This window comes from Pan paniscus, chromosome 13 (assembly GCF_029289425.2).
Source record: "Pan paniscus chromosome 13, NHGRI_mPanPan1-v2.0_pri, whole genome shotgun sequence".
Lineage (NCBI taxonomy): Eukaryota > Metazoa > Chordata > Mammalia > Primates > Hominidae > Pan > Pan paniscus.
Window position 1 is genome coordinate 116,301,155 of NC_073262.2, and position 13,103 is coordinate 116,314,257.

A 13,103-nucleotide genomic window follows, 5' to 3' on the forward strand; every position below is an offset into this window, starting at 1 on the left:
TTACCAGAGACTTGCTGTTTGGAACACAGAAATGGGTGAGGACACTCCACTCTTACCGTTTTGCCCCCATCTCATCCTGGCAGTGCTTGTGTTGTGGTTCCTTTACCTATAACTTCCTCCTGTCAAGACTTGTAGGAGGTTTAGGAGAGGCTGTTCTGGGGAATATGCAGTTTTGTGTCTGTTGCTGCTTCCTTTTCTTGGTTCCTGGTTCCCACCTCTCAGGCATGCACCAGACATCCTCCTTAGACTTCCTTAATGAAGGACACCTTCTCTGCATGCAAATCAGCTCTTAAAAATGGATACCTGGGGGTGAATCAATGTCTAACCTAATTCTAAATATAAATTTAAGCTTAGCCTGCAATTCTGTGACATGACACAGATTTATAAGTTTGCTTAACATTATCTATACACTATAGTCATGTAAAATTGCTTTGACTGGAAACCTGAGAAAAACATTTTTACTTACAATTTCTTTTTAAAAATTTGCTTTCTTTCAGAATTTGAATTGGTATTTCCAAGAACCAGATAATAATTACAAATTTCTATTCTTTTGCAGTTTTGCTCCTTTCCCATAATTCTGGTACTCCAGAAAGTAGAACTAACCAAATAAATGTGCAATTTGATTTAAAATTGTACCACTGGTCCTGACGGTAAGAACAACTGTAATTTTGCCTTAACGTCCTTTTTTCACACTTACCAGATGCCTTGAAACTGTAAATACATTTTAAAAACGTGTGGAGAAACTTTTTTTCCCACTTCCTACTTATTTTGTTCTAACTGTATTTCACAATTCTCTGTTGCTCCGGTGATTTATGTGTTTGCCATTTTGTCTGTGATGAAAATATTTGTAAAGTTACCTTCAGTAAAAAGACTATATCCATTAACTTAAGAATGGCATGATACTTTAAATTTTTAAAATGAATTTGATAAGGGAATTATTTTAGAAAAATAAAAACTTTAAGTTTGATGTTTTGGTTTATTTTTCAATAAGATGACAAATGAAGGGTAAAGTACATGGAAGACTAGATGAGAGGGCTATCACAGGAAGCACCCATAGACTTTAGATACATATGCAAAGGGATTTAATAATCTATTCACCATTTTGGTGAGGGAGGGATTCTTGTTTTAGGATTATGGGGATAGACTAATACACAATATTCACACTAGATTGTACAGATGAAATTGATAGCAGATTATCACATATACACAGTCCTAGCACAGGGAAAGATCATACAGCACACCACCGAGGGCCACATGAAGTTGCACTCAAAAGCAGAAGGAACAAGTAGAGGCTGTGGGAAAGAGGCTTCATAGTGTCAAGAGAGCAGGGTGACACCTGATTCCCATGGGAGGATGTGGTTGGCTTATTTGAAAAATTCCACCACTGGCAGAAAATTGAAACCTGCTACTCAGGTATCAGCAAGAACTCCACCTAGTCCCTTTGATAAGGAGCCTTGTTTGGCTGGGGGACCTTATTCACAGGAGCATAATGGAGAAGGGAGCTTGTGCTTAAGCCATTTGCGGCCTTATCGGTTTCACCAGAGGGCCTTAGTTTTGGCATTACAACTCAAAATGACTCCTGTGTTGTCTTTACTTACGAGGAACAAATACCTTCTCTAGTAGTTAAAAAAAAAAAAGATGTTTTATTACAAAGGCAAAAACAAGGGCTCTTATGGATATCCAAGGCCCTGCACTATGGGAAGAGTTCAAGACCCTAAACCTGTATTCTATGTTCTCCAAGAACAGTCCTCTTTCTCTCATTCATGGATGATGTGCTCGAATATGTGTAGAGCATCCTTGCAAGTAGGGAGCTACTTACACTTTCTCTTCCTAATAATTGTCAACAAAAAGAGTCAAACTCTGTAAAATATTTTAAGAGATTTATTCTGAACCAAATATGAATGACCACGGCCCATGACACAGCCCTTAGGAGGTCCTGAGAACATGTGCTCAAGGTGGTCAGGGTGCAGCTTGGTTTTATATATTTTTAGGGAGGCATGAGACATCAATCAAATACACTTAAGAAATACATTGGTTTGGTTCAGAAAGGCAGGACAACTCCAAGTTGGGGGGCTTCCAGGCTATAGGTAAATTTAAACATTTTCTGGTTTACAATTGGCTGAGTTTATCTGAAGAACTAGGATCAATGGAAAGGAATGTTTAGGTTAAGATAAAGGATTGTGGAGAACAAGTTTTATGGTGCAGAGGAATCTCTCAGATAGCTGACTTCAGAGAGAGAGAGCAGGTTATAAAATGTTTCTTATCAGACCTAAAAGGGTACCTGGCTCTTATTTGATTGTCTCCTGGACCTGGAAAGAAAGGAAGGAAAACAAAGGGGAAAGAGGATTCTCTATAGGTTGTGGATTTTTCCCACAGGAGACTTTGCAGGGCAATTTCAAGGTATGGCAAGGAAATATATTTTGGGGTTAAATACTTTTTCCTTGTCTTGTAATGTTATGCCAGAGTCAGACTGAAAAGTAAGTCACAATATATAGGGTCAAATAAAATCCATCTAATGAGAATTTATGGTTGTCAGGCATGACTCCCTAGACCACTTAGGTAGGAATTTGGGTAAGATAAAAAATCTGAACTTAGTCCTCATAATCTTGTATGTTTCTCTTGAGAGTCTTGACTTTCCAGCTACAGTGCTTGCTAACAACTCTTTCTATGCTTTCCAGTTCCAATTCCAAAGAGATCTGATGATCTCTTTTGCCATTGTTGCAGAGGGATTAACACATGGCCAGGTTATGAATGAGCTGCTTCTGAGACAGGCATCCATTCTTATTATACTCAGTGGTAGCTAAAATAGATGTGGAGACACATAACAAAACATGGCTAAATAAAGAAGCAGAAATTGAGGGCATGGGTTTCCTCATCAAGGAAAGATGTGGGAAGCAGGACCTTCTGAAGTATGCATAGCAAAATACCCCAGAGCCTCAAACCAGTTCCGCACTACATTTTTTTCTTTCATAAAATAAAACTTTAATTTTTTAACTACCAAGTCAAACTAGTGAATCAGCCTTGGCTTTTCCCTCTTTCTTCTTTCCACTCCCCGTCTGTATTTTTGACAAACTAAAGATGTGAAGTTTTCTTTCTTAATATTTCTCTCTTCCTTTGAAATATAAAGACATTACCCAGATCCAGGCTCCTTTCCCTTCAGCATGAGTCTGTTACAGCTGTCCTCTGGCACCTTTAGGGATCCTGTACCTCCAGAATCTCTCTTTGTCAGTCCCTGCTGTACCCAGCCCAACCAATCGTAATGAAACACCAGTTCCAAATAGGCTTATGTATCTCCCTATTCTTCCAGAATTGTCCTCAAGGCAATACCTTGAATTGACTCCTATCTTTCTATGTATCTGCCCTATTTCCTGACAAAAGGAGGCTACCTTTAGGGAATTTTACACCTGCATAGACGACTGGAATTGCAGGTTAGGATGAGATTAAGATCAAGATTGTTATATGTTTTGCTGCATTTGTTGTTTTCCAAACCAAATCATAACGCCCTGGAGGATAGGAATTAAGTCAGGTTCTTTTTACCCTAGATATACACTTTGATGTTGATTTCTTTATACTTTGAAAGCATTTATAGGAAGTTATTTGTGTAAGAGTTAAAGAAGAAAGAAACACAAAAAGTGGCTCGACAGTCAAAGACACGTTTATTTTGGAGAATAAACCTGAGAGGGGCATCTGGCCAATTTTGGTCAGGAGCATTCTCTCTTACAGACTAAGGGTATTTAAGCGTTTAGGAAGGGAGAGCTTATCACAAGCTCAGAATGTTTCTGTGCGCAGGAGAGTTTTATTGTGGGGTTGGCATGTCTCTGGACAGAGGGTAGGTTATCTCAGGGCTGGCATGTTTCTGGTTGGAGTGGAGGTTATCTCAGGGCTGGAATGTTTCTGGTTGGATGGAGATTTATCTCAGAGTTGGCATGTTTCTGGTCGGAGGTGTCACTTGTAGTTTATGGTCATGCTGACATTAGTCATTAGGCTAATGGTTTGGGGCTAGATTTAGGTGGTTTTTAATCAAGGGGAACTTAAAATTGCTGTGTTTGTCCTAGATGGTGATGATCCTGCTCTGTCAATTTGTATTGATTATTTGATTCAACTGCTTAGAAAAAAATAAGTATGGCTATTTTGTCTTATCTGATGGGATTACATAGTATAAAAACAGACTGGCTTAAGTATGGCATCTCAACATCTCACAGCCACAAACTGAATATTGCATCCTAATAATGAATTCATGTTGATGATCTTTTCAGTGGTATTGCAAAAGAACTCCCTTATTGATTAAACACAGCTCTTGATTTTTCTAAGCATATAAGTAAAACTCAAAGAATTAAAACAATAAAGTTTTCCTGGGAGAGGAAAATCAGGAAATCTGATATAAAATGCCAGTTTGCCTTAAATTAGTAATTACTTGTGTAAAGTGTGCATTAAAAGATACATAGCCTGGGCACAGTGCCTCGCACCTGTAATTCCAGCACTTTGGGAGGTTAAGCCGGACAGATCACTTGAGGTCAGTAGTTCAAGAGCAGCCTGGCCAACGTGGCAGGAACCCATCTCTACAAAAAATAGAAAAATTAGCTGAGCATGGTGGCATGCTCCTTTAGTCCCAGCTTCTCAAGAGGCTGAGGCAGGAGAATGGCTTGAACCCAGGATGCAGAGGTTGCAGTGAGCCGAGATTGCATCACTGCATTCCAGCCTGGATGATAGAGTGAGACTCCATCTCCAAAAAAAAAAAAAAAGATACATAAATACCACTTAACTAAGTGATTTGTTGAAATTATGTTCTATGTATTTACTTTTATCACACTGAAATACATTCTGTTCTTATATATTTTTTTCAAGTTAAGGGTGAATGCCAAACATGCATAAACCTCACCTATAGAGTCTATTGCCTTTTAGCCTTGTTATGCCATAATACTGATTCTGTATGCATATATACATAATTTGGTAGATATTTAGCAATGTTACAGTTGGAAAAACTAGGCCAGTGTACTATAATCAGCTTTGGAAAAGTTGTTCTCATTTGCAATTTTTCTTACAATTGAACAAATGACTGTTAAATACTTCATTTTTCTAAGTATATGGATTAAAATATAGCTTGTAGAAATGTCAGAGTATTCTAACTTGAAATGTAGGAAAGCGTTTTGTGTAGTTTTGTAAGTTCTTTCTTCAATTTTGTGGATTAGTAAGTATATAAAAAGAATTCATTCTGACTGCAGGCTGACAACATTGGATTGGCAGCTGAAAAAAGTTGTCAGCATTGCCTGTCAGATTCAAACTTAGCAGTGTACAAGGTTTATAAAAGCTTGAAGCTATCCTGTCAACACTGGCATTTCATTAAGGATTAATTAACCCAAATTTGCTTGCTAATAAAGATCAAAATATCAGTCATTTCTCTCACAAAAAATGTGTGACTAACTTGTAGCTTATGCATTGTGTATGTGCATATTCACGGTTAAGAAATGAAGTACTACAGGTCTTTTTTAAGTTTATACTAAAGGCAACGGTGTGCAAAGGAAAGTGGACGGTTTTAGTTAAAATTAGATCAGAGCATACACATAGCTAAAACTGACTTCAGTATTTGCTGCAACCAGGAAAATAGAGGAAAATATCTCTTTTCTTTGAAGACCATTCCAGAATTGATTTTACACTTCACTTTTCTAATGTTCACATATTAGAAAAAAAGTTAATCCTATTTAAAATGTGAAAATAGATCACTTCATATTTCCAACTTACTACAATATCATACAGTGAAAATGTTGCTAAAGTTCTATATAAATTATATGTGTTAAATAAGTAAATGAAATTACCAGACCCTCATGACTTTTCCGCTCTTATAGCAATAATAAAAACATCATTTAAAGCTGCTGTGTTACATTAAGTCATTACTGGGCAACTTATTTAGTTAAAAATAAGCTTATCCATTATGTAACAAATATTTTATTGGTAATGTATTGTGTTCCCTGAACTCTGCAATGTAATGAGGATAAATGGTAAGCAAAACAGACACATTATGTATCCTCACGGATTTAACAATTTATTGGGGGAACAACTGTGTGTTTAAGTCATACTACAATGCAAAATTGCAGCTCTACATGTGCTATGAAGGAGTGGTTTCCAGGACCATAAGAGTCTGTGATAAGGGGGTTTACAGAATAAAGCAGATCAAGGAAGTCCTCTTTAAGAGGTTGCCCTGGAGTTTAGACCTGAAGAATTTGTGAGGAGGTATCAGTTGAAAGAGTCAGGGAAAGATCTGCCCAGACAGAAGGGCTGAATAAAAGACCCTTTGGCAAGAAGGAGTGTAACAAACACAGGGACTGCTATGGTTTGCATTATGTCACACCAAAAAGATATGCTGAAGTCTTAACCCCAAGTACCTCAGAATGTGACTTTATTTGGAAACAAGGACTTTGCAGATTTTACAAAGTTAGAATGAGGTCACTGGGGTAGACCCCAATCCAATATGACGCGTGTTCTTGTAAGAAGGAGAAAGGTAGACATGGACATGCAGAGGAAAGACTATGTGAAGAGACACAGAAAATAAGGACATATTCAAGCCAGGGAATTCTTGAGGTTACCAGAAGCCAGGAAAGAGGCCTGGAACAGATCCTTCCCTAGCACCTTCAGTGGGAGCATGACTCTGCTAACACCTTGATTTTGGCCTTCTGGCCTCCAGAAGTGTGGCACAATAAATTTCTGTTGTTATCAGTCACTCAGTTTGTAATACTTTGTTACAACAGCCCTAGGAATGTAATACAGGGACTGAAAACATATCAGTGTAGATTGCAAAGGAAGAATAAGAGCAACTTGATCTGAAGAGAGGATAGAACAATAGGCAGGGACAAGACAATAGGTCCTGAAGGCCATTTTTATGAGTTTCCTTTTTATTCTAAGAGCAAAGGATTTAAGAAGTACAAGAAAAAGATGATAGTAGCTTGGACACTAGAGTGGTAGTAATGGTTATAGAGAGAAATCATTGGAAATAGGGAAGTGGATAAAAAATTATGAATAAACCACAAAAACTCAGGCTTAGTCAAGGACATCATTTAAGCCATTGTGTTTGCTTTTGTCATCAATTTTTCAATCTCTATTAAAAAATGGTTTTTTTAAACAGATTGAGGAGTAGTTGGCATGTAATATAATGCATATGTTTAAAAAGTGTGAAATTTAATAAATTTTGACATATAATTATAAAGGTATCATCATAATCAAGATAGTTAACATCCAATCATCTCATATCCAATAATCCAATAATTAATGTCTAAACCCAAAATTTTCCTAGTTCCTCTGTGTGTTACTTTATTTATTTATTTATTGAGATGGAGTCTTGCTTTGTCACCTAGCCTAGAGTGCAGTGGTGCCATCTTGGCTCACTTCAACCTCTGCCTCCCCGGTTCAAGTGATTCTCCTGCCTCAGCCTCCTGAGCAGCTGGGACTATAGGTGCACACCACCATGCCCAGCTAATTTTTGTATTTTTAGTAGAGACGGGGTTTCACTATATTGGCCAAGCTGATCTCAATCTCCTGACTTTGTGATCCACCCACCTTGGCCTCCCAAAGTGCTGGGATTATAGGCATGAGCCACAGCGCCTGGCCGTTACTTTATTTTAATATTCCTTTCTCTGAAATTTATTTTTCTTATATTGTCATCCCAGTTTTTTATTATTAGCATGACGTATTATTTCCCACTATTTTAAAACTTATTTGTATCTTTGTATTAAAGGGAGTTCCCTGCAGACAGCAAATAATTGGATTTTACTTTCTTGTTTAATTTGATAATGTCTGCCATTTAATTGGAATATTTAGTTCACTTACATTTAATGTGACTATTGGTATGGTTAGGTATTAATCCACCTTTTTTTTTTTTTTTTTTTTTTTTGAGACAGAGTCTCGCTCTGTCACCCAGGCTGGAGTGTAGTAGTGCCATCTCGGCTCACTGCAACCTCCACCTCCTGGGTTCAAGCGATTCTGCCTCAGCCTCCCAACTAGCTGGGACAACAGGCGCGTGCCACCACACCTGGCTAAGTTTTTGTATTTTTAGCAGAGGTGGGGTTTCACTGTTTTAGCCAGGATGGTCTTGATGTCCTGACCTCGTGATCTGCCCACCTCGGCCTCCCAAAGTGCTGGGATTACAGGTGTGAGCCACCATTCCTGGCTAACCCACCATTTTCTACTTGTTTTCTATTTGTTTCCTTTGTTCTTTGTAATTTTTCCCTTTTTTCCTGCTTTCTTTAGGATTATTTTTATTCCATTTTATGTATATTGTTACCTTATTAGTCATAACCCTTTATTTTGGTGGTTGTTTCTTGCTTCAAGTAATATTAAGTTATGTACCTCTTCACATATAGTATGAGGAACTTGTAAGAAAATATTACTACTTCCAATTTCTTCTCCTGGCCTTTCTGTTATTATTGTCATGCATATTATTGTATATATGTTATAAAAGTCACAGTACAAGTCATTTATCACTTGAATGCATTTAAATATTAAGGAAAATATCTTATGTATTTACCCAAAAAAGTTAATTCTACTTGTGATCTTCATTTCTTTGAGGGAATTTTAATTTTTACATGATTATCATTTTACTAAATTACTTTTTTGGACATTTCTTGTAGTGTGGGGTTTGCTGGTGAAAAATTGGTTCATTTTCTTTGTCTGAAAGTACTTATTTTAGCATCTTTTAAATGATATTCTTCCAGGTTATAAAATTCTAGATTGGCATCCTATTATTTCTTTTAGTATTTAAAATTGTTGCTCAACTGACTGCTTACTTCATTGTTTTCTACTAGAAATTGGCTGTCCTTTTGATCTTTGTCTTTTGTAAAGGCATATGTTTTTTTGTCTGACCCCTTTCGAGATTTTATCACTGATTCTGAGCAATTTGAATATAATGTATCTTGACATAGTTTTCTTCATGTTTCTTTTGGTTGAAGTTTGATATGATTCTCGGAACTGAGAGTATATAGTTTTCCTCAAATTGCAAGATTTTGGCTACTATTTCTTCATAATTTTTGTCCCTTTTTATTTCTCCTTTCCTTTAGAGACTCCCATTGACAAAAAGATTCAAACTCTGTAAAATATTTGAAGGGATTTATTCTGAGCCAAATATGAGTAACCATGACCTGTGACATATCCCTCAGGAGGAACTGAGGACATGTGCCTAAGGTGGTCAGGGTGCAGCTTGGTTTTATACATTTTAGGGAGGCATGAGACATCAATCAAATACATTTGAGAAATACACGGGTTTGGTCCAGAAAGGTGGGGCAGTTTGAAGTTGGAGGAGAGGACTTCCAGGCTATAGGCGGTAAATTTAAACATTTTCTGGTTGACAATTGGTTGAGTTTGTCTAAAGACCTTGGATCAACAGAAAGGAAATGTTCAGGTTAAGATAAAGATTGTGGAGACCAAGGTTTTTTGAATTCTCATAGTGGCTGCCATTAAAGACAATAGATGACAAATGTTTCCTATTCAGACCTTTAAAAAGTCCTAGACTCTCAGTTAATCTCTTCAGGAATGGGAGGGCCTGGGAAAACAAAGATCTAGCTATGTTAATAGAGATTCTTTACATATGCAAATTTTCTCCCACAAAGTACAGCTTTGCAGGGCCATTTCAAAATGTGGCAAAGAAACATGTTTGGATTTTCTTCTTTGTCAGGTAATGTTACACGTAAAATATTTGGATTTTCTTCTTTGTCACGTAATGTTATGCCAGAGTCAGATTGGAAAGTAAGTCATGATATATAGGGTTAAATAAAACCCATCTGATGAGAATTTATGGTTTATAGGGCATGACTCCCCAGATCCCTTAGATGGGAATTTGCGTGAGATAAAAAAAATCAGAGCTTAGTCTTCAATCCCATTGCATTTATATTAGTTCACTTTAAGTATTCCACAGTTTATGGATGCTCTGTTAATTTTTTTTTCAGTTTGTGTTTCAGTTTGTATTGTTTTGAATTCTATGCCTCCAAATTTATTTTTCTCCGGCAATCTCTAATCTGCTTCCATCTAGTAAATTATCTCAGATATTATATTAATAATTCTATCACCAGACATTTTATTTGATCCTTTTTAACTTCCCTGTTTCTTCTTAACCTATTTAATCTTTCCTCTCATTTTTTGAACATATGAAATTTGATGTAATGACTTAAAATGTTCTCTTTTTTTGAGCCAGAGTCTCACTCTGTTGCCCAGGCTGGAGTGCAGTGGCTCGATCTTGGCCCACTGCAACCTCCACCACCCTGGTTCAAGCAATTCTGCTGCCTCAGCCTCCTGAGCAGCTGGGATCACAGGCTCCTGCCAGGGTGCCTGGTTAATGTTTGTATTTTTAGTAGAGTCAGGGTTTCACCATCTTGGCCAGGCTGGTCTTGAATGCCTGACCTCATGATCCACCCACCTCAGCCTTGCAAAGTGCTGGAATTACAGGCATGAGCCACTGTGCCTGGCCTTAAAATATTCTTGTCTAATTTTATCATCTGTGTCAGTTATGGATTGGTTTTGATTGACTTTTCTCTTCACATGGTTCAGATTTTCCAATTTCTTTGTGTATTGTTAATTTTTGTTTGGATGCCAAACAATGTGAGTTTTACTTTTTGGGTGCTGGATATTTTTATTCTATATTCTTTAGATTTCTTTTGAAAAGCAGTTAAATCACTTAGAAGCAGTTTGATCCTTTTGGATCTTGATTTTAAACTTAGAACAGAATTTAGTGCTGGGGCTTTTTTTTTTTTTTTTTGGTCTCACTTCAAAAGTGTGACCTCTCTAAGAGCACTGCCCAATAGCCATATGAATTAATAAGATTTTTTAGTTTGAAAACACTGATTATTCTCAGCCTTACTGAGTTCTGAATATATTGTTCTCACTATTCTTTTCAGGTGGCTCTTTTCATATCCTTGGTTAGTGTCCTAACAAACATGTGCTAATTAGTACCCAGCTGAATATTGGAGGAGAATTGTTTACAGATGTCTAGAATTTTCTCTCTGCTGCCCTCTTTTCTCTTTAGTATGCACTTTACTATGCTGCTGTAGAGAGGCTATCCTACTCCAGAAAGACTTGTTTATAATTTCTTCACACCACTCATTTATTCATTTTCTCCTTTATACTTCTTCCAATCTGGTTTTTACATCCTCTGAAATTCTTATCAAGTCATCAGACCATCATTTTGCTAAATCTAGTGTTTATTTTTGGTATAAATATTCTAGCCTCCATAATGTCTGACCTCATCTTTTATTAATTTCTCCTTCAATCCATCACATTAAAAAAAATTCTTCGATCACACTAGGCATGATTTTGTCTTAGAACATTTATACTGGCTATTTTTTTCTGCTTGAAATGCCCTTTCTTCAGATATTTGCCTCGTTAACAAACTCCTCTATTTCTAGACTTAACTCTTTGTCTTAGTCTTAGTCCATTTGTGCTGCTATAACACAGACTGTGGAATTGATAAAAGACAGATATTTATTTCTAACAGTCTGGAGGCTGGGAAGTCCAAGGTCAAGTCACCAGCAGATTTAGCTCTCCAGCAAGGGCTGCATCCTCCAGAGTGAAGGAAACTGTGTCCTTACACTGCCTCCAGAGGCAGAAGGGCAAGAGAGAGACACTCCCTCTATCCACTGCTTTGATAAGGATACCTAATCTCATTAATGAGTATGATGGTTAATATTAGGTGTCAACTTGACTGGATTGAGGGATGCCTAGATGGCTGATGAAGCATGTTAATAGATGTGTCTGTGAGGGACACATCTATTTGCCAGAGGAGACTGATATTTGAGTTAGTAGACTGGGAGAGGAAAATTCATCCTCAATGTGGGTGGCACCAACCATTTGTCTGCCAGTGCAGGTAGAACAAAGCAGGCAGAAGAAGAGGATAAGCAGCTTGTTGAGTCTTCTTGCTCCTTCTCTTCCCATGTTATGCTGGATGCTTGGCTTCCTCTCCTCGTGCCCTTGGATATTAACTCCAGGTTCTTCAGCCTTTGGTCTGTGAGGCTTGTACCAGCAACCTCCCAGGGGCCTCAGACTGAGGGCTGCACTGTTGGCTTCCCTGGTATTGAGGCATTCAGATTTAAACTGAGCTATGCTACTGGCTTCTCTCTTTCTGTAGCTTGCATATAGATAGATACAGATATAGATATAGATATAGATATATAGATATATATATAGATCCTATTGGTTCTGTCTCTCTGCAGAACCCTGACTAATACAGTGACAGAGGAACCCTGAAGGCCTAATCACCTCTTAAAGGCCCCACCTCTTAATACTATCACACTGGCAACATCTGAATTTTGGAGAGGGCACATTCAAACCATAGCACTCTTCAATAAGCCTAATCACCCTACTTAAAATTCCAGCAACTTCCCAGGATAGCCAGTCTCTAAAGATAACCCTCAATAAACCTTGTGTAACCCTTTCCTCTTGAATCTGGGCTAGCCCTGACTTGGAGCCAATAGAATGCAGCAGGTGTGACAATCTAGATCTTCTGAGGCAGTCAGAGGACAACTTGCAAATTCTGACTGGGTCTGCTTAAATGCTAGCTGTCAGGGTGCTCGCTCTCAGTACACATGGAGAGGCCACCTTTAGGCACCTTGATCAATAACCTCAGCTAAGCCTACATTTGACAACCAGTATCAACTGCTGGCCATGTGATGGAGCTGTCTTGGACCTCTAGCCCAGACTAAAGCCCTGGCTGATATCTGTCTGTAAACACATGAGAAACTGTAAGTGAGAGCCAACTAGATCAGCTAAAACACAGTAATACAAGTTAATGATAAATTGTTTGAAGCCACTAAGCTTTAAAGTGGTTTATAGGCAAGGATAGCTAGAAACTCTGTTTGCCCTGCACTTCAATTTTTAATCTCTTGCTCTTTGTCTTTTTCCCTCAGCATTTGTTATCATTTAACATACTATATGATTTGTGATTTATTATGTTTATTATTTATTTTTTGTCTTGTTGTCCCCACCAGATTGAAAGCTCTAAAAGGTGGCAATCATTGTTTGTTGTGCTCTCTGATATATCTCAGTTGTCTAGAACAGCATGGCTAATACATAGTGGAATTTCAATAAATATTTGTAAAAGTAATGAAGAAGGCGGTAGTCTATCCTAAAAA

The 13,103-nt window shown here is 37.6% G+C and overlaps 1 protein-coding gene across 3 annotated transcripts in view; it reads left to right on the forward strand.

Moving 5' to 3' along the window:
- SPAG16 (sperm associated antigen 16) overlaps window positions 1-13,103 on the forward strand; it is a 1,126,826-nt gene that overhangs the window by 395,215 nt on the left and 718,508 nt on the right. The gene's annotated exons all lie outside the window — the stretch shown is intronic.